Source organism: Erpetoichthys calabaricus, chromosome 1 (assembly GCF_900747795.2).
Source record: "Erpetoichthys calabaricus chromosome 1, fErpCal1.3, whole genome shotgun sequence".
In the NCBI taxonomy this organism is placed as follows: Eukaryota; Metazoa; Chordata; class Cladistia; order Polypteriformes; family Polypteridae; genus Erpetoichthys; species Erpetoichthys calabaricus.
The window spans coordinates 320,299,159-320,318,715 of NC_041394.2; positions in this window are offsets into that span (position 1 = coordinate 320,299,159).

The following is a 19,557-nucleotide window of genomic DNA, read 5'->3' on the forward strand; positions in this document are numbered from 1 at the left end:
CTCAAAACTCTAAACTAGCAACTTTCATAAAAACCATCACACAAAATGGTGGTCCCCTTGAAAAAAATAAATGCACAAAATGGTGTCATTGTAAAATAACAAATCTAATATATAGTAAATCACTAAAGTGTGCGTGTCCAGTGCCTCAGAGCAATCTGATTGGTCAGTTTGACTTTGGTGTGATTGGTCAGTTTGGCTGTGATTTGATGAAAGAGGAAGTTCAAGGGTGAGATGCATGAGGAGGAGTAAAGGTCTATGAAGCATGCGTAGAGAGTCCCCTTCAAAGATGGCAAGTATAAAACCGGACAGGACAGGAGAAAGGCGCCTCGAAAATAATGAAAATGTCTGAGACGCAGGCTTTACGTGAACATGCTCGAGAGGGAGCACTGGTTCACACACTCCGATACAGAGGCAAGGCACTGATAGTACACATAGGGCAATAATTCAAAAATATTTGCTGTAATCTTCGACAGGTACCATGGCTAGTAAATAATAAAAGAAAAAGGAAAAAGTATGTGCTACCCTGAAATGTCACAGGTGTGGACCATCGGGACGCATACAGCCGCCCTAACCAAACACAGACAGGCAGAGACACAAGTTCAACACAACATGCATTTATTGAAGTGTTTCTTCCTCACTCCCCAAAGCACAGCACAGTACATAAAGCACCACAGCACAATTCACAGTCCTTTTCCTCTGTTTCTTTGCCTCCACTCCTCCGGGCAAGCTTCATCCCCTTCCTCCCGACTCTGGCTCTCGGAATAGTGGTTGCTGGCTCGTTGACAGACTTCCGGTGTAGTGGAAGTGCTCCAAAGAAGGGCTCAACAGTCCTCCAGGTGGCCTCTGGTGGTGGCCATGCGTCCCAACAGTGTTGAGCTTCCGTGCTGCAAACCCCTGGCACTGCTGCATGCTAGGGGGGCTGCCTTCTAGCACTCTGGGGGAGTTAATGGTATGGATATGCTCTCTCTCCCCCGGGCCTTCCATTATGGGGTCGTCCACCACCCCAGATAACGTTATATTAAATACCTCACACAGGGATGCTACTGTTTCTCCATGAAGTCAGTCATTGGATGCCACAACACTTTAAATAGTGAAATGTGCGACACAGTAGAAATGTTTACTGGTGAGAGTGTCAGAGTCCCACCACCTACTGTATCCTGCACACCACTTTAATTATTTTGCTCAGACAGGCTGATCTGGGACCTGCATATTCTTTTTGTTGTAACAAGCACCAGGCTTCATCCTCATCATAGCTCTTTTTGTTGAATTGGGATTAAAGATTGTACCAACTACACCACTTTCACCTTTTTCTTTGTGCAGTCCATTCTGGGACTTGAACATCTCACCTATTATAAGAAGCCTCTCCAGAATCCACTCTCATTTCTTAAAGCTTTTAGTTTGGCATTTGTTATTGTATTTCCAAGGTGGACAATTAACAGGCCACATGGGCAATTAATGATAGATTTGGAAGATGAAACGTTCAGAAACCAATAAATCAAGGCGATCTTTCTGTGAAAACCATACAGTATACTGAAGTCAAAGTCAGAAAAACAATCACTAAGTGGTTTGCGTGAAAACCCTAATCATAACCACACAAAACAATATTGAATGTTTCCACGACCTCGGATGATCAGTGATTTGTGAAGTGGCCCCTCACCATAGGTGCCCAAAACGGCAGTGTCTGTTATCAAAACGAAATGGAATTGCAGCAATTTCCAATCCAACGATAAATAATTTCTATAAATCCATAACAGTAATTCATAACAGAAGTAGACAAATATTTGGAATCACCATGTTCAAAAATGTAAAAAACATCTAGAAGTTCAGTGAAAAAAAATTACAAAAGACACGTGAGTGTAACAGTTGTTGGGTGGAGCAGTGGAGTGGAAAGACTTTACACTGAAGTCTGACATGTCAGAAGTGCATGTTATGTAATTTTCATTAATTTGTTAATGCAAAAGTGTCAGCTATCAAAGGTTCGACTTGGCAATAATTGCTAGCTGTGTTACTCGGCTTTGCCCAGGAAATTTCCCAAGAGAATGGGCGTTGCTTGAGGTGCTGAGAGTTAATTGGATGTATCAGAAGTACTTTGTGAGTAATTGAATACTTTTCTGTATACAATATTTGTTATTTGTGTGTGCAAATAAAATTCGTTTGCTTAAGCTCTTTACTCTAGAACAGGGATGGGCAAAGTCGTTCCTGAAGGGCTGCAGTGGCTGCAGGTTTTTGTTCCAATTGCTTACTAAGAAGCACTTATTGCTCAAGTAACATTTCTGCTTTGTTTTAGTTGTCTCGTTCGTTAAGATTTTGAACCCGTATTGCTTAGGCTCAAACAGCTGTATTTTCGGTTTTTAATTGTTCCTTATTAGCACTTAGACAAAAGAAACCAGCAGTTCTCCATTCAGCTAATTTCCATTTACACCTACATATATTTAGCGTGCACTATTTGGTTTAATTAAATACTTGGAAGACAAGTGAAGAGAAAAAAGTGAAGGACTGAGAATTACTCATCCGTTTTAGACTTCAAATCATTTGGATTGGAAATCTAGGATATGAGACCTGACCTGAAATGGCAGAGTTAAAGCACTAACAAGCCATGAAATTAAATTATTGGCAACAATTGTTTTCTAGTTAAGCAACTGGGTTAGAACAAAAACCTGCAGCCACTGCGGCCCTCCAAGAACGACTTTGCCCACCCCTGCTCTAGAATATGTAACATACAATTAAATATTCCAGCCATAGATTAATTCTTACCTCTCCTAGTGACTTAGCTTTTGTTGATAGTCATTGCAAAACACAATTTTAGAGTAAATTGTATTCTTTTGAATTCAAACTAGTGTTTGAATGATGGGAATTTTGAGTATGAATATAATTACACAGTAAAGCAGATCCTGTAAAAGCAGAAGCTTCAGTCAGATTTGAATGTAATACTTTGATCTGTAATCTTGTACTGTTACAAAGTGTTGGAGGGTTTAGATCAAAAGCAGTAAACGTTGACTTACGGTTTCCTTTATCTTATTACATTCAGCATTGGCGTTTACAGGCTACACATTTTCATGCTCCATGGAATGAACTCAATGTTTTAAGAGTTGTACAAAAAAGAACAGGTGAAAAGAGATCATTTTGTGAACTATGTCCACCTCCTGTATGTTTTGTCCCTTTAGTGTCTAATCTGATCAAGTCATGGCATTGCTCCTGGCTTGCATTGTACATAGAGCTTGAAATGGTCTGGTATGCTGCACCGGCAGTTCTCGTTTTCTGCTTTGCGAACCAAAGTGTAGTGGAACATCGCAGTCTGGCCTCCACGGGGATACCTACAAGATTGGACGTATTTTACCACCAAGTCCTGTTCTTTGAAGTTTATGTATTGTATGTAAGTGCACTTGAGAATCCAGTTTGAATTTTTATATATTTTCTACATCATTGCATAGAGTAAGAGAAGTCGAGAGAGCAGGGAGTACCGTGGGTACGCAGGGAGGCCACTGGCTAACCACATATTCTACAAGTTTCTCCTGACTATCTTTCGCCCACTTCACAGCTCATTTTCCGTACAGTTCGCCGCCTCATCTCTTTCTGCCCCGTTCCTCCACGTGATTACAGCCTCAGCTTGGTCAGTGGCGCTGTTCTGTTTACACCATTCATCTGCATGAACTGTATGCTCCATTTCTCTGTGTTGCTGCCATAGAACTCCCCTCTTGCTAAAGTTTATTACCGACAAATGTAATTAATTCATACCTAGTGGCATGGATCGTGGACAATCTTACAAACAGACCTCAGTATGTGTGTCTCGGAAACTGCAGGTCTGACATTGTGGTCAGCAACACAGGAGCGCCGAAGGGGACTGTACTTTCTCCGATCCTGTTCAGCCTATATACATCGGACTTCCAATACAACTCGGAGTCCTGCCACGTGCAAAAGTTCGCTGACGACACTGCTATCGTGGGCTGCATCAGGAATGGGCAGGAGGAGGAGTATAGGAACCTCATCAAGGACTTTGTTAAATGGTGCGACTCAAACCACCTACACCTGAACACCAGCAAAACCAAAGAGCTGGTGGTGGATTTTAGGAGGCCCAGACCCCTCATGGACCCCGTGATCATCAGAGGTGACTGTGTGTAGAGGGTGCAGACTTATAAATACCTGGGAGTGCAGCTGGATGATAAATTGGACTGGACTGCCAATACTGATTCTCTGTGCAAGAGAGGACAGAGCCGGCTATATTTCCTTAGAAGGCTGGCGTCCTTCAACATCTGCAATAAGATGCTGCAGATGTTCTATCAGACGGTTGTGGTGAGCGCCCTCTTCTACGCAGTGGTGTGCTGGGGAGGCAGCATTAAGAAGAAGGACGCCTCACGCCTGGACAAACTGGTGAAGAAGGCAGGCTCTATTGTAGGAATGGAGCTGGACAGTTTGACATCTGTGGCGGAGCGATGGACGCTGAGCAGGCTCCTGTCAATCATGGAGAATCCACTGCATCCACTAAACAGTATCATCTCCAGACAGAGGAGCAGCTTCAGTGACAGACTGCTATCAATGTCCTGCTCCACTGACAGACTGAGGAGATCGCTCCTCCCCCACACTATGCGACTCTTCAATTCCACCCAGGGGGGTAAACGTTAACATTATTCAAAGTTATTGTCTGTCTGTATACCTGCATTTTTATTACTCTTTAATATTGTTTTTGTATCAGTATGCTGCTGCTGGAGTATGTGAATTTCCCCTTGGGATTAACAAAGTATCTATCTATCTATCTATCTATCTATCTATCTATCTAAAAAAGCATGGAGGGAGTATTTTTGTGAATTTGGGTGTTTTAGTTTTTCTTTTGTGGAGGGGGTTACCCCTAAATATTGATATATATAAATCAACTTCTTTAGTGGATATTTACTGGCCTAGATGTACCATCTCTCCAAATTTCAGCTTTTTAGCTAAATGGGAAATAGGGATTTTGTTAATGAGTGAGAGAGTGAGTCATTCAATTCAGTTAGCATGACATATGTACAGTAGCTGTCAACTTATAAAATAATCAGCCGTTACAGCTCTGTGCTTTTCTCTAGGTACTCTTTTTTTTAAGCACATGCCAAAGACAGGCCTATTGAATTTAAACTGGCCTTTGGTGAGTAATCCTGGCTGTGTGTCTCCTAATGGACTGACTCCCTGTCCAGGATTACCTTGTGTCTAATATTGCCAGTCAGAAAACTGATGACTGGATCGATGGATGAATCATTTTTGCTCCTCGCTGACCTTCGCTCAAAGCTATCGTGCACTGCCTTTGCTTCGGCCACAATTCACATATTCAAGAATGGAGCAAAGAGGGTATGAACTCCATATGATGGGGTGGGGTAGTATAGTAGACAGCATTTTGAAGACCTCTCAGCTTGTGTCCGATTATATTATTTTCCTGATAGTGTTACCCCTCCATTGGTTTAGACACTGAACTGCAGGTCATAAGGCTGTCTTCCAATGCCTCATCAGTCTGTAACTGTCTGTTGGTTTCCACCTTTTGTTGTCATCTTGGTTGTTTCTGTTAGCCTTACATACTGTGGGCACAATCAGCTGGCCCTTGGTGAAGGGAGTGTGTAAATTCACACATAAAAGCAAAGGAAACAAAAAGAGGGAGAAGAGATTGATGGGCTAGTGGGGTGGCATGAATGAAGGAGTATCCACTCCCATAAACTGATGAATTTGTGACAGCTGCTTACAGTCTTCTTGTTCTTCGTGTTCTTGTCCAGTAGGCTTTTGTCCAGGAAATGAATTCTTGAGGTCAGAGTGAAAGCCATCTTATAAAACAAAGGTCTGTTGTGTTCAGTCTTTACTATTAGGCATTTCAGCGATTGGTATGCACTGATGTCACATGCAAGACTTGATAGGTTTTTAGCCTTTGATGTGGCAAGCCTGATGCCAGTGCTGATGACTTTCCATGCTATAAAATCAAAATGATTCTCGGAGTACAAACAAATGAAATTTGATCCCTCCTACAGCTTAAGGATCAGCATCTCGAAGCTCAAGTACTCTCTAAACCGTTGCTTTGATCAAACAATTCAGCCTGTGTGCCTTTAAGCAGATGTGTTAGTGAAGGCACATTGTGAAGAGTGGCCTACATTTGGCAGTCCCAGTGGGTGGCACCAGGCGCTGCTGTTAAGAAGTGTGGCATCAGAGAGTGGGAGCTGCGCTCCTCTTTTTAAGGCAGTGTTGTCCACTGCTAATAAGATTCACTAGCATATGTTGCAAGGAATACTCCCATTCAATGTGGTTTCACACATTCCATATGCAGACACAGTAGCACTGGGAACTGCCAGTGTGAAACATGGCTGAATGAAAAGGGGAATCGCAAGTAGGAAGAAATTCATATGAATGCTGGCACTGTATATCTAGTACAGCAATGGATTCCTTCCAAGCATGACGTAGATGGAATGGTATACATGTGTGATGAGAGAGGTTTGTAGCGTTCTGTATAAATAAATAAATCTGGTGCGGGTGTGAATGTGCACACTCTCACTCAGAGGTTGCCTGAGGTGCTTGGCCAATTGTGCATTCACGAGCAGATGTGAGCAGGTCATTGTCCAACAAAGACTATTGCCCTTAAAAACAGACTCACAAGTAGTACCTGATTATGTTTAATTGTGAATGTCAAATGACTGTCATGTTTGTGATTAATGTGTCATTTGTGTAAACCTGGAGATTCCAAAGCACAGAGCTTTAAATACTTATGTATACACTAACTTTGGAGTTTTTCTTCTTTGACTGAATATCTACAGAAAATGGTTAATTTTGATTTTGGAAATGTATTGTTACAGCATAAGAGTTCACATTAAAAATATTGAATGGGCAAATATGTGCAGGGCTGGGTGGCTACGGCCATTACCTGGCCAGGACACCAACAGAATGGAGGGACCGGGGGAGAGAGAGCATCGGTGAGGCACTACCTACTCTACTGGGTGGCTGTGGCACCACGGATTCCTGCAGGGTACGCAGGGAGCTGGAGTTTGGCACAGCCCAGCTGGGTTCGGTGGGGGCTGCTAGGAGGAGCTGCAAAACCATACAGTGAACTTCCACCACACCTGGGAGTGATTCCAGGTGACCCTGATGAGCCACCAGGAACACTCCCAGGATCTGAATAAAAGGAGCCAGTCAGAGAGCCAGAGTCGGGAGGAGGTGGACGAAGCTTGCCTGAGAGAGAGTGGAGGCAGATGGACAGAACAAGGAAGATAGGAAAGAAAGGCTGAAATCTTGTATTGTGCTTAGGAACTGTGACACTGTGGGGAGTGAGTCAAAAGCATCCCCCACAGGAATAAACGTGTCTGTCATGGGGCGGCATGGTGGCACTACTCCCTCACAGTAAGGAGACCTGGGTTTGCTTCCCGGGTCCTCCCTGTGTGGAGTTTGCATGTTCTCCCCGTGTCTGCGTGGGTTTCCTCCCACAGTCCAAAGACATACAGGTTAGGTGCATTGGCGATCCTAAATTGTCCCTATTGTGTGCTTGGTGTGTGTGTGTGCGCCCTGCGGTGGGCTGGCACCCTGCCCGGGATTTGTTTCCTGCCTTGCGCCCTGTGTTGGCTGGGATTGGCTCCAGCAGACCCCCGTGATCCTGTAATTAGGATATAGCGGGTTGGAAAATGGATGGATGGATGGATGGATGGATGTACGCCCCTGTTGTTCACAGTGTACAAATCTTTTGTCATGCAGAAAGTTATGATGACTTTGAATGGTATTGAATACTTTTGCACGCCACTGTAGAGAGAAAGATAGATAGACCTGAATGGCGCCATATTATAGATAAATAGAAAGTGAAAGGCACTATCGAGACATTGATGTAAAAGGCACTGCAACAGAAATAGCTGGAACATTTCAAGAGTTTCATTACCTCTCTTCTGAAGCTTATCACAAAATTCAGTCGCACACACTCTCTGCCATACTCTTATTGGAACGTCTTTTTCATCTGTAACGTGAATGAGATGCTTCCATCCGCAGAAGAATATGGTGGTCCAACAGCAGGTTAACACGTCGATGTATGCCATTTAGAAACATCTGCACACCATTCCCATGTCTACCTCCCCGAAAGAGAAACAGGAGCAGTCTCATACATAGCAAGCAACATACAGTACTGTGCAAACGTCCTGGGCTCATAAATATTTGTCTTAGGCAGTTATTTCATGTGTTCATAGAAAAAAGTGTGTATTCCAAACATTCCTTTTGCAAAAAGTGAAGCATACAATCAGATATTTGAATATCACTAAAGGAAACTTCCCTGCATAGTAACAGAGCACTTTCCAGTATCATGTGCAGGTTGAACCAAAGTTCAAGTAAAAATGTTAGGTTTGAATACACAATAGGAGGTCTGAAAATTGAAAGTACACCTTATGAGAAGGATTTAGGAGTCATAGTGGACTCTAAGCTATCAAATGCCAGACAGTGTTCAGAAGCCATTAAGAAGGCTAACAGAATTTCAGGTTATATAGCGCCCTGATGTGTGGAGTACAAGTCACAGGAGGTTCTGCTCAAGCTTTATAACGCACTGGTGAAGCCTCGTCTGCAGTACTGTGTGCAGTTTGGGTCTCCAGGCTACAAAAAGGACACAGCAGTACTAGAGAAGGTCCAGAGAAGAGCGACTTGGCTGATTCCAGGGATACAGGGGTTGAATTATGAGGAAAGATTAAAAGAGCTGAGCAAAAGAAGATTAATAGGAGACATGATTGAAATGCTTACTGTTATAAAGGGAATTAGTTCAGAGGACCGAGACTGTGATTTTAAAGTGAGTTCATCAAGACCACAGGGACACAGTTGGAAACTTGTCCAGGCTAAATTTTGTTCAAACATTAGAATGTTTTTCTTTACAAAGAGAACCATAAACAGTTATTATGTGGTGTGGTAGACAGTATGATTTTAGGGCCTTTCAAAACTAGACCTGAAGCTATTTTAAAAGAATTAAGTGGAAAGGACTGGCAAGCTTGTTGAGTGGAATGGCCTGTTCTCGTCGAGATTGTTCCAATGATCTGATGAACTGGGACTGAAACAGCTGTGCTGTGGGAATACAGCTGGAGAGAGACAACCGGAATGACTAGGAAGGTAGCAGCCGACTTGGCAGTTTAATGCCATAGCAAAAGTGAGCATATCGACCGGACACAATGTGGTCATCCTGTATCATCACAGTCTCTTCCAAGCCAATATGTGTCTTCAGATGTGCTGTCTCGGCTCTTCTGCAGAAACTAAAAACAAATAGATAAGGTTGATGACTGGAAATGCAGTGTTCAGCCATGGAAACTGAGATCAGCAAACGAGAAATACAACAAGTCCACTTCCTTTCAAAATCAGAACTTGTCCAGCCCCATCTATTAGCTCAAAACTGGCGGTAACCACTGGGACCCTGGTACTCCCATCAACAGTTTGGAGAAGGCTTAGCAGAAGTGGTCTTCATGGAAGAATTGCAACCAATAAAGAATATATTTGAGGTGGAAATAAAGCCTAAGAACGAGTGAAAAATGTAAAATGTTTGTCTCTAACACAAGAAAGCTTGTGTGCCGAAGGGCTGAAAAACAATGCATGTGTACGTGTCTGCAGTCAACGGTGAGACACGGTAGAGGTTCTTGCATTTCTATATACAGTATATGCATAAACACAAACACAAGTATGTAGTCTTTGCCCCATTCATGTAAATATCAAGTCCCCTTTACATTTTGAACTGTTGTTTTTTTTTTGTTCTTTATTTTGCCTTATACAATTTCTTGTATTAGGAATTTGTTAGTTTTCGCATACCCCTTGGGGTCAGAGCGCAGGGTCAGCCATTGTACAGCGCCCCTGGAGTAATTTACAGGTTAAGGGTCTTGCTCAAGGGCCCAGCAGAGTAGGATCTCTTTTGGCAGTGATGGGGCAACCTTCGGGATACCAGCGCAGATGCACTTTTCATCCATGGAAAAACTGTTTAAAAATAACTTTAGATGTTATTAATGAAATTCACATTTGTCTTAAGGCATCATCTTTACAAAACTTTATTTCTGTAATACTAGTTGAATGCATAAACAGTCTTTTTCAAGAAAAAGAAATCTTCATTTTGTGTCTAATCCACATAAAGCACAAACCTGGCACCATCTTCTACTATTGCTCGTCTTGTGCTCAAACTTAAATAGTTTTTATTCACCCATATAGATAGTGTCTTCAATGTGATAGTTAATAATTGAATAATGAAAAACACTTTCACCAACTTCCTTTTACAGTTACCTTCTTCTGTTACTTCTGTTGATTTCTCTTTGCCTTCTCAATATTCATGAGAATCGACAAAGCAGACAACATTAAACTTAAAATTCTGTAATATTTCGGTGGCTATATTGATTGTTTTTTGTAGGGCACCGACCTTTTCCTTCAATGCCTTCATTTCTTTAATTCTGGTGTCAATGTCTTCTTATGGATCTCCAATGTCAATAGTGTCTCCCATTTGACAGGCATTTGAAACTTCTGGTAAGCGTGGATGTCAGTGAAAAAGCAAGAAATATGGAGTGTACCTTGTTAAAGACTGGTAATAAAAAGTTCACCATTAGCACACTGCATTAGGACTAATTAAAGGTAAAACACATTAGAAGATTGTCAAGCAGGACATGTGTACCCACCTGCCTAGCCGTGTTGATGCAACTTCAGGAAAATGGAGGTCCCAATCATTGTGACTCTCGTTAACATATTTTCTCAGTGTACGTTTAATATTTTGATTTGTTCTTTCATCCTGTTTATTTCAAGAGGATTTAGAACCATAATCTTTTTTTTCAGTTACCAACCACATCCAACATAAATTAAAGAATTAACCACACACAATTACCTGCCCATTTGTCTGAGGACGGTAAGCACTGGAGACTGCATGCTTTATTTTTAGGACTTCAAAGATGTTCTCCTTTAGCTGTGGAGGAAGAATCAACAGGATTACTTCAGCAGTTCAAACAAGGGATAATAAATGGTTTTACAAGACATGGAGTTTTTCTAGAAATGTTTCGATTTAAAAAATAAAAAGCATTTGTTTCAACAGTACCTCATTGACAGCCTCGGTAGTATAAGACAGGGTGCTTCTGTCAAAATGGCAATCAAAAATGATTGATGACTTGATTGCCCCTCCCCCTGCCATGTGATTGATTGGATTAAAATGATGCTCCCGCCCCCTGTCCTGTGATTGGTGAATTCAAACCTGTGCCTTCCCTAACCCCGCCCTGACTCCACCTTAATCCCACCCCAACTGCCTGAGTTTGTGTCAAGATCAGTCTGATGGGTGTCGATCCCACCCTGCCCACCTGATTGGCTGATTGGCCAGGGTTTGTGTCAAGAGCAGATTGGTGGGTGCTGATCCCACCCAGACCCCACCTTAATCCCACACTGCCACCTGATTGGTTCATGGTTTGTATCAAGAGCAGTTTAATAGATGCTGCCTCTGCATTGCCCCCCAGTCTGTCAAGACCTGTTTGTTGGCTGGCACAACCCCTCCCTGCCCCTTCTCCTGAGGCCCTTTATATCAAAAGAATGAGCTTGCCATGAACCCAAGGCCTGATCGACATGTCCAGACATGAATTGCCCGCCTCTGACAGGTCAAAAGAACACACTCAAATAAGCTCCTCCCTTCTGAAAGTTGTGTATAAAAAGCGGTTCATCTTCTTCGGCTCTAAAGACTCTGTGAAGAAATGGACTCTATTACCAATGCCCCAGTGAAGCGTCAGATCCACAGGTTCTTTAGATTCGAGGAAGATGAACTTAGATGTACTTTTTTCCGATCATTTAGACTTTTTTCCGATAATAAAATCAGAGTAATTGAGATTAAGCGAAATGAGAAGGGAAACCTTACCGTGGCTATTTCAAGCAAGGTACGGACAGGGATGCCTTCTAATGAAGTGCAGTTTTCAGTAATGGACTGACTTGCTCAGAAGGCTCACATACCGTATATCGACCAAGCTATTAGTGTAGCTAATTTGAATGACCAGATGAAAGGTGTTAAAAGACACTTGTGCCTGAGTTTCTTCAAGCTGAAGCGGCAGACAAGGGCCAGACTAAGTTGTCTGAAACATCGACAGAATCGAGCAATGATGAAATGGAAACCCCGCCTTTATTCTAAGCAACGCCCCCTTGTTGAAGCTTTTAAAGCTCTCCGCATATTGGATGCTACAGACTCTGAAATGACTGCTGTCGGTGTAACAACCTCAGGTGTCCCACCTGAAGCTCCAAAGCCTGAATCTTAACAACTCCATAACTTGGACAGGGAGGTCAAGATCAACTGCATTCAGGGCAACCAACAATCTGACCCGTTGTTTTTTAGTTTACGGCCTGATTACAGTCTCTGGTTGAGCGTCTTTGATGCAGACAGTTTATTCCAGTCTTCAGGACCGTCGATGCCTACCCCTGTCTCCGCTAATTGTGCTCAGACGGATACCTCTTACCTAGCTCCAAGACAGCCGTGGGTGAACAGACAAGTTCCACAGGAACCGATGTCGATCGGACTTTCTGAGACAGATATCGACTGTCCTGATGGTGTGCTGCCTGAAACCTGGAAAAAGGCCCGGCAACTTGTTAAAGGGCTGTTGTTGGCTATGCTGGACATTATTGTCTACCGCGACCAGAAAAAAGACTGTCAAGGCTGCAAGATAGACCTTTCCAGCCAGACAAGACATTCCTGCCTCAGTGAACCTGAAATTGCATACTGCATAGGACACTTTCAGAAGATCCTGAAGATTTTCCAAAGGCTTGGCTGAAACGACTGGCTGTGAAAGTTCTGGGGTATTATAACATTTTCCTACCTTTTCACAAAACACATGTGGTGATTGAAAAGTCTGTTGATGAACTTGAAAATACCAACTATATTCATGATGCTATAATGCAGTCATTTTATGAAATGGATGAACACTCCTACTCTGTAACCCGCCGTATTGCAAATGAGTTTTCTAACCTTGATCCTGATGTGTGCAAGAACCCCTTGGGTGAATATGATCTTGAATATGCTGATGTGTCAGAAGTTGCTGGTAATTATGAACCTGATGCCATGCCAGTCTGAACAACTCCATCCATCCATCCATCCATCCATTGTCTCCCGCTTATCCGAGGTCGGGTTGCGGGGGCAGCAGCTTGAGCAGAGATGCCCAGACTTCCCTCTCCCCGGCCACTTCTTCTAGCTCTTCCGGGAGAATCCCAAGGCGTTCCCAGGCCAGTCGAGAGACATAGTCCCTCCAGCGTGTCCTGGGTCTTCCCCGGGGCCTCCTCCCGGTTGGACGTGCCTGGAACACCTCACCAGGGAGGCATCCAGGAGGCATCCTGATCAGATGCCCGAGCCACCTCATCTGACTCCTCTCGATGCGGAGGAGCAGCGGCTCTACTCTGAGCCCCTCCCGGATGACTGAGCTTCTCACCCTATCTTTAAGGGAAAGCCCAGACACCCTGCGGAGGAAACTCATTTCAGCCGCTTGTATTCGCGATCTCGTTCTTTCGGTCACTACCCATAGCTCATGACCATAGGTGAGGGTAGGAACATAGATCGACTGGTAAATTGAGAGCTTCGCCTTGCGGCTCAGCTCCTTTTTCACCACGACAGACCGATGCAACGCCCGCATTACTGCGGATGCCGCACCGATCCGCCTGTCGATCTCACGCTCCATTCTTCCCTCACTCGTGAACAAGACCCCGAGATACTTGAACTCCTCCACTTGGGGCAGGATCTCGCTACCAACCCTGAGAGGGCACTCCACCCTTTTCCGGTTGAGGACCATGGTCTCGGATTTGGAGGTGCTGATTCTCATCCCAGCCGCTTCACACTCGGCTGCGAACTGATCCAGAGAGAGCTGAAGATCACGGCCTGATGAAGCAAACAGGACAACATCATCTGCAAAAAGCAGTGACCCAATCCTGAGTCCACCAAACCGGACCCCCTCAACACCCTGGCTGCGCCTAGAAATTCTGTCCATAAAAGTTATGAACAGAATCGGTGACAAAGGGCAGCCCTGGCGGAGTCCAACTCTCACTGGAAACGGGTTCGACTTACTGCCTGCAATGCGGACCAAGCTCTGGCACTGATCGTACAGGGACTGAACAGCCCTTATCAGGGGGGCCGGTACCCCATACTCTCGGAGTACCCCCCACAGGATTCCCCGAGGGACACGGTCGAATGCCTTTTCTAAGTCCACAAAACACATGTAGACTGGTTGGGCAAACTCCCATGCACCCTCCAGGACCCTGCTAAGGGTATAGAGCTGGTCCACTGTTCTGCGACCAGGACGAAAACCACACTGTTCCTCCTGAATCCGAGGCTCGACTATCCGACGGACCCTCCTCTCCAGGACCCCTGAATAGACTTTTCCAGGGAGGCTGAGGAGTGTGATCCCTCTGTAGTTGGAACACACCCTCCGATCCTGTTTTCTAAGTTGATAAGTTGTGTCAGTGTCTGTTTTATCACCGGCGATGGAGCAGGTCTTGGAAAAAACATATTATAACTCTGAGAATGCGGGATCCTTGGAGGGTAAAGAATCCTTGAAAAGAGCTCTCTTCCAATCGGGTCACAATATTAGGGACCAAGAGGTGTGTGAGTGGTTATCTGGGCAATACACCTACACAATACATAAACCGGCCAGAATCCATTTTAAAAGGAATAAGGTGTATGTTTCTAATATAGACGGACAATGGCAGATCGATCTTGTGAATATGACAAACCTGGCAGACTGTAACCTTGGTATTTATTATTAGTATTTATTGACTTGTGTGGATATTCTTTCTAAATATGCCCGGGTCAGGGTTCTGAAAAACAAAACGGTTAAAGAACTGACGAGGGATTTTCGAGAAATTTTGGAAGAAGGTAGAGTTCCTGTCTAACTTCAGACCGATAACGGTAAAGAGTTTCTCAATCGGGAATTTCAAAGCTTGCTAAATAAACACGGGATAAAACATTTCACCACCGCTAGTGATCTAACTAAACCCAAAAGACCCCCAAAATATAAATTCAAAGTCGGAGATACGGTGAGAGTGTTGATATCCTGGAATCCTTTTACAAAGGGGTATGAACAAACATTTTCAGACGAGGTATTTATAGTTTCTGAACTAGTCCCAAGGGATTCGCCTGTCTACAAGCTGTCTACAAGATTATGACGGTGAAGACATTATAGGGTCCTTTTACGACACTGAGTTACAAAAGATTTGAGGCACAGACGTCTTCAGGATTGAAAACATTTTGGAGAAAAAAAACATCAATAGAACGATTATATGGTTGAAAAGTTTGTTGGCACCTTGTCTAAGAACACTTCTAGAGATTTTCAGGATTACCCCTGTATGCAAAGTTCTGTAATCAAATTTAATATTTTATTAAACAAAAATATATTTACATTTCAATAAGGAGTCCATTCATTCTTTTTGCGAGATCTGGTTTTCTTACCATCAGGTATATCAGAAGCAGCGGCAGTGACACCGTCCATGGCAGAAGGTTTGAAGCTCTCCAGAAGTTCTCTCGTCTCAGCGTTAGGCACGGCGGATGCTGGAATATTCAAAACAGCCATGACCTTGACAAATTCCTTCCATCCCCTGGGTCTCCGATAGGACGGTATGTTGTGATTGGCGGTCAAGTTCCACATTAGATCGACCATATTCGTACCGGATAATGGCTGTCCACAAAACACAAACTCTTACAAGCCATTCCAGTAGGCTATATTAGTGTTATGCGACATTTTCTGTAAAATAAGTCCGGTATATTTCTTTGATTTATCCTGCGTACTTTTCAAAATCTCATCGTACACCCAATCTTCTGGGGTACTAGGAGACTCTTTGATCTCACCCGGCAGTTTCTCCTTGCTCTCTGCAGGCAGCAATAGCATCAGAGCACCAGTTTCTTTATCCGCTTTTTTCACAAAGGTAAGGTATGTTTGCAAGATGGTCGTATAAAGTTTTACTTTAGCATCGGCGCATAAGTCACTGCGTTCAAGTATGAATTTAATTTGTTTATCCAGTTCACTTTCCGTAGCGTTTAAAAGGTCGCGGGAAGCCAGGGCTTTCTGTTGCAGTTGAGCCATTTGTTGTTGAGGTACCAGGTACATCTTGCATTTGTATTCCATATTTATACTCTCGAATCTATTAAACTAGTAATGAAAGGAATGGCCACGCTTAATAGGGCTCCGAGAAACCCTCCTTTCTGATTTAAAAGGTTTTTTTTCTTTTTAACAGTGTTTTTTTATCACTGAGTTTTTTAACGGCACAACAATGCTTCTTCAGCAGCTTGAACTGTCCGGACGTCAGTGGTACATTGCCTTTTGGAGTATTGAGAGGTAGTTTGGCCAGAGCATAAATTAAGTTTTCTGGAGCCTCGCTCACCACCGCTTTTCTTTGGTGACAGGAAACCCTATGCAGGGTCTTGAGCAGAAGGAGATTTCTTTTTATTCTACACGACATGCCAGCTTTTTCTCGAATACTTGGAAAATCGTACGTCTTTATCTTTTCACGACGTACACTGCAGGCCAGTCAGGAAGAATCTATCCGGTACATAAACCAAATTTGTCAGGCTTTCAGATGGGCTTTCAGATCCACCAACAGATAACCATAAGGGGCCCTCGTAGAGTCCTCAAAGGCCTCCAAGAAAAATTTAACCCTCCTAGGGTACATTTAGCATGCTAAATTGGGGATTTGCAGCTTATCTGGAGGGTTTTTAAAGAGGGTGATATATTTGGCATTCAGATTTATCGTTCTACTTTTCTTGCCTTGAAAAAATAAATTTTGGACCAAGTAAATGATGGACAAATTCCTGTAACACTCAGCATCTCCGGACATCAGACAGAATTAATTTTTGCTCCACACCATTTTAATTCTGACATCCACACCATTTAGAATTAATTTTTCTTGAAAAAATAGGTTGGAATGAATATGTCCGAGGAGTTCTACTGTTTCACCCTGGGATGTATAACCATTTCTTTTTTTTGGCCGTGTTTTCATGTTTGTTGGCCGTATCTTTGTAAAAAAGACCTGCCGCAAATTGAGAATTGAGAGTTTCATTGCTGTAATTTAGCAACCCCTTGAAAATGGCCCTGTACGGGTAAAGGCTGGAACTCTGTGATATTAAGCGACCTCCCAGGGTCACATCCACTTGTGAAAATAAACTGGCTATCGGATAATTAACAAAGGCTGCCTTGGCAGCGGCTGCAGGATTAGTTCCATCGGCCTTGACGATTTTGCATCTGACGTGTAGAAGCGTGTCATTCAGGTCCAAGAAGTCTTCACCGTTTCCAGTAATCAGAAACTCTAGCGGCACAACTTCAAATAGAGCTGAGAGAGGATGTACCTCGACATAGATGCTTTTTTCTACGCTAGTCTGAGTAAACAAGTCCAGTTCGTATTTCACACGCTCTTGAGACAATCGATGAATGAAAGACATCTTGAGTTAAAAAATGTTTTTCAATTTCTTTTTTCTGCGGGCACCGGACTTATCCTTGTGGCGGAGAGAAGAAAATGATGTAAAAGCTGAATGGTGCCTCTTTTTGATGATCAGTCTGTTGCCAGCTTGGGCTTCATAATAATGCACGTAAGGGCTAGGGTCCTGGTAAGTTCTCATCACTGTATTAGTCGTGCATACACTGCTTAGCGGGTCTGAAATGTAACTTGACTATGACCTTGCCAAACTGTAATGGAACCGATTTGTTCTGATCCGTCTTTATTTCAATGGTCAAAGTATCAGACTGAGTCTAGCTGACTGGAACGTAGTGCGGCTTGTCATAGGTGATTGTGGTGATCTTGTTCATCTCATCCTCAATATGTACGCATCTCAAGAGAGGAAAGTAGCTGTCTCCGACTCTTTGGTGAGACACGATGTCGCTGTAGACGTACAAGATATAAAACCCTGCTCTGATATCCGCGGGGTAAGGAGTGTCATTCACAATGCCTAAGGTTATGTCCGAATGAGTTCCTAGACTCATCCCCAACTACCCCCTGACATGAAGAGTTTCATCCTTTGCAGAGTTTACGACATAGAATCTTCGCTCCAGCGCGCTGTAGCGGAATCTCATTGTGTTTTCCGGTATCGTAGTGACTGCTGAACCGGCCTCTATGGATTTTGGTCCTTTCGTAGCAACGTCATTCATCTTGGATGTAACTTTCTCAACGCTAGAGTAATAGCCTGCAGGAATCGTGTAAAATCTGGTTATTCGTGGGAACACAATGATAAAATCATTATCCGCTTTGTCTAAGGTGTTCTAGGTGTGCAGATACTGAATTTCGGCCAGTCCAACTTCACAGTTGCCCTGTAGTTCAATTGGGGCCGCTAATTTAAAGGTAAAATTGGCATTGGTATTATTAGGGAAAACATCCCTGGAAGAATTGCTGGGGAGAACAGCATTAAAGCTTTTTCCCTCCATTGTAAACACACAGTTCATGAAATACTATTTTTGATTCTCAGTATCTAACTTCTTGCGCGTAGCTTTCAGGGATCCAACTGTTATACTTGTCGGGCCATCCGAGCCATTTCACCAAAATACGCTTTTTTCTATTGATGTTTTTTTTTCTCCAAAATGTTTTCAATCCTGAAGACGTCTGTGCCTCAAATCTTTTGTAACTCAGTGTCGTAGAAGGACCCTATAATGTCTTCACCGTCATAATCTTTGAGCTTGTAGACAGGCGGATCCCTTGGGACTAGTTCAGAAACTGTAAATACCTTGTCTGAAAATGTTTGTTCATGTCCCTTTGTAAAAGGATTCTGGGATATCAACACTCTCACCGTATCTCCGACTTTGAATTTATATTTTGGGGGTCTTTTGGGTTTAGTTAGATCGTATAATGTTTTAAAGACTTTCCAAGAATTGGAACTATTGACCTCAGCAGGGGCCATTTTTATGCTACGTTCAGATTATAAGATTTAACCAATTCCTGTAGCACATACAGATAGGACCGGGTACTGCGGGAGCTGAAATAACGCCACATTTTGGTGTTCAGAGTTCGATTGAATCTCTCAACCACCCGAAGCCTTTAATTCACTAGCAGTGGTGAAATGTTTTATCCCGTGTTTATTTAGCAAGCTTTGAAATTCCCGATTGAGAAACTCTTTACCGTTATCGGTCTGAAGTTAGACAGGAACTCTACCTTCTTCCAAAATTTCTCGAAAAGCCCTCGTCAGTTCTTTACCCGTTTTGTTTTTCAGAACCCTGACCCAGGCATATTTAGAAAGAATATCTACACAAGTCAATAAATACTTGTAACCTTGGTTATAGTCGGCCAGGTTTGTCATATCCACAAGATCGATCTGCCATTGTCCATCTATATTGGAAACATACACTTTATTCCTTTTAAAATGGATTCTGGCTGGTTTATGTATTGTGTAGGTGTATTGCCCAGATAACCACTTGGACACCTCTTGGTCCCTGATATTGTGACCCAATTGCAAGAGAGCTCTTTTCAAGGATTCTTTACCCCCCAAGGACCCAGCGTTCTCAGAGTTATAATATGTTTTTTCCAAGACCTGCTCCATCGCCGGTGATAAAACAGACACTGACACAACTTATCAACTTAGAAAACATTTATTTAGCAGTCTGAGTTGTTCAAACTGGCATGGCATCAGGTTCAGAATTACCAGCAAGTTCTGACACA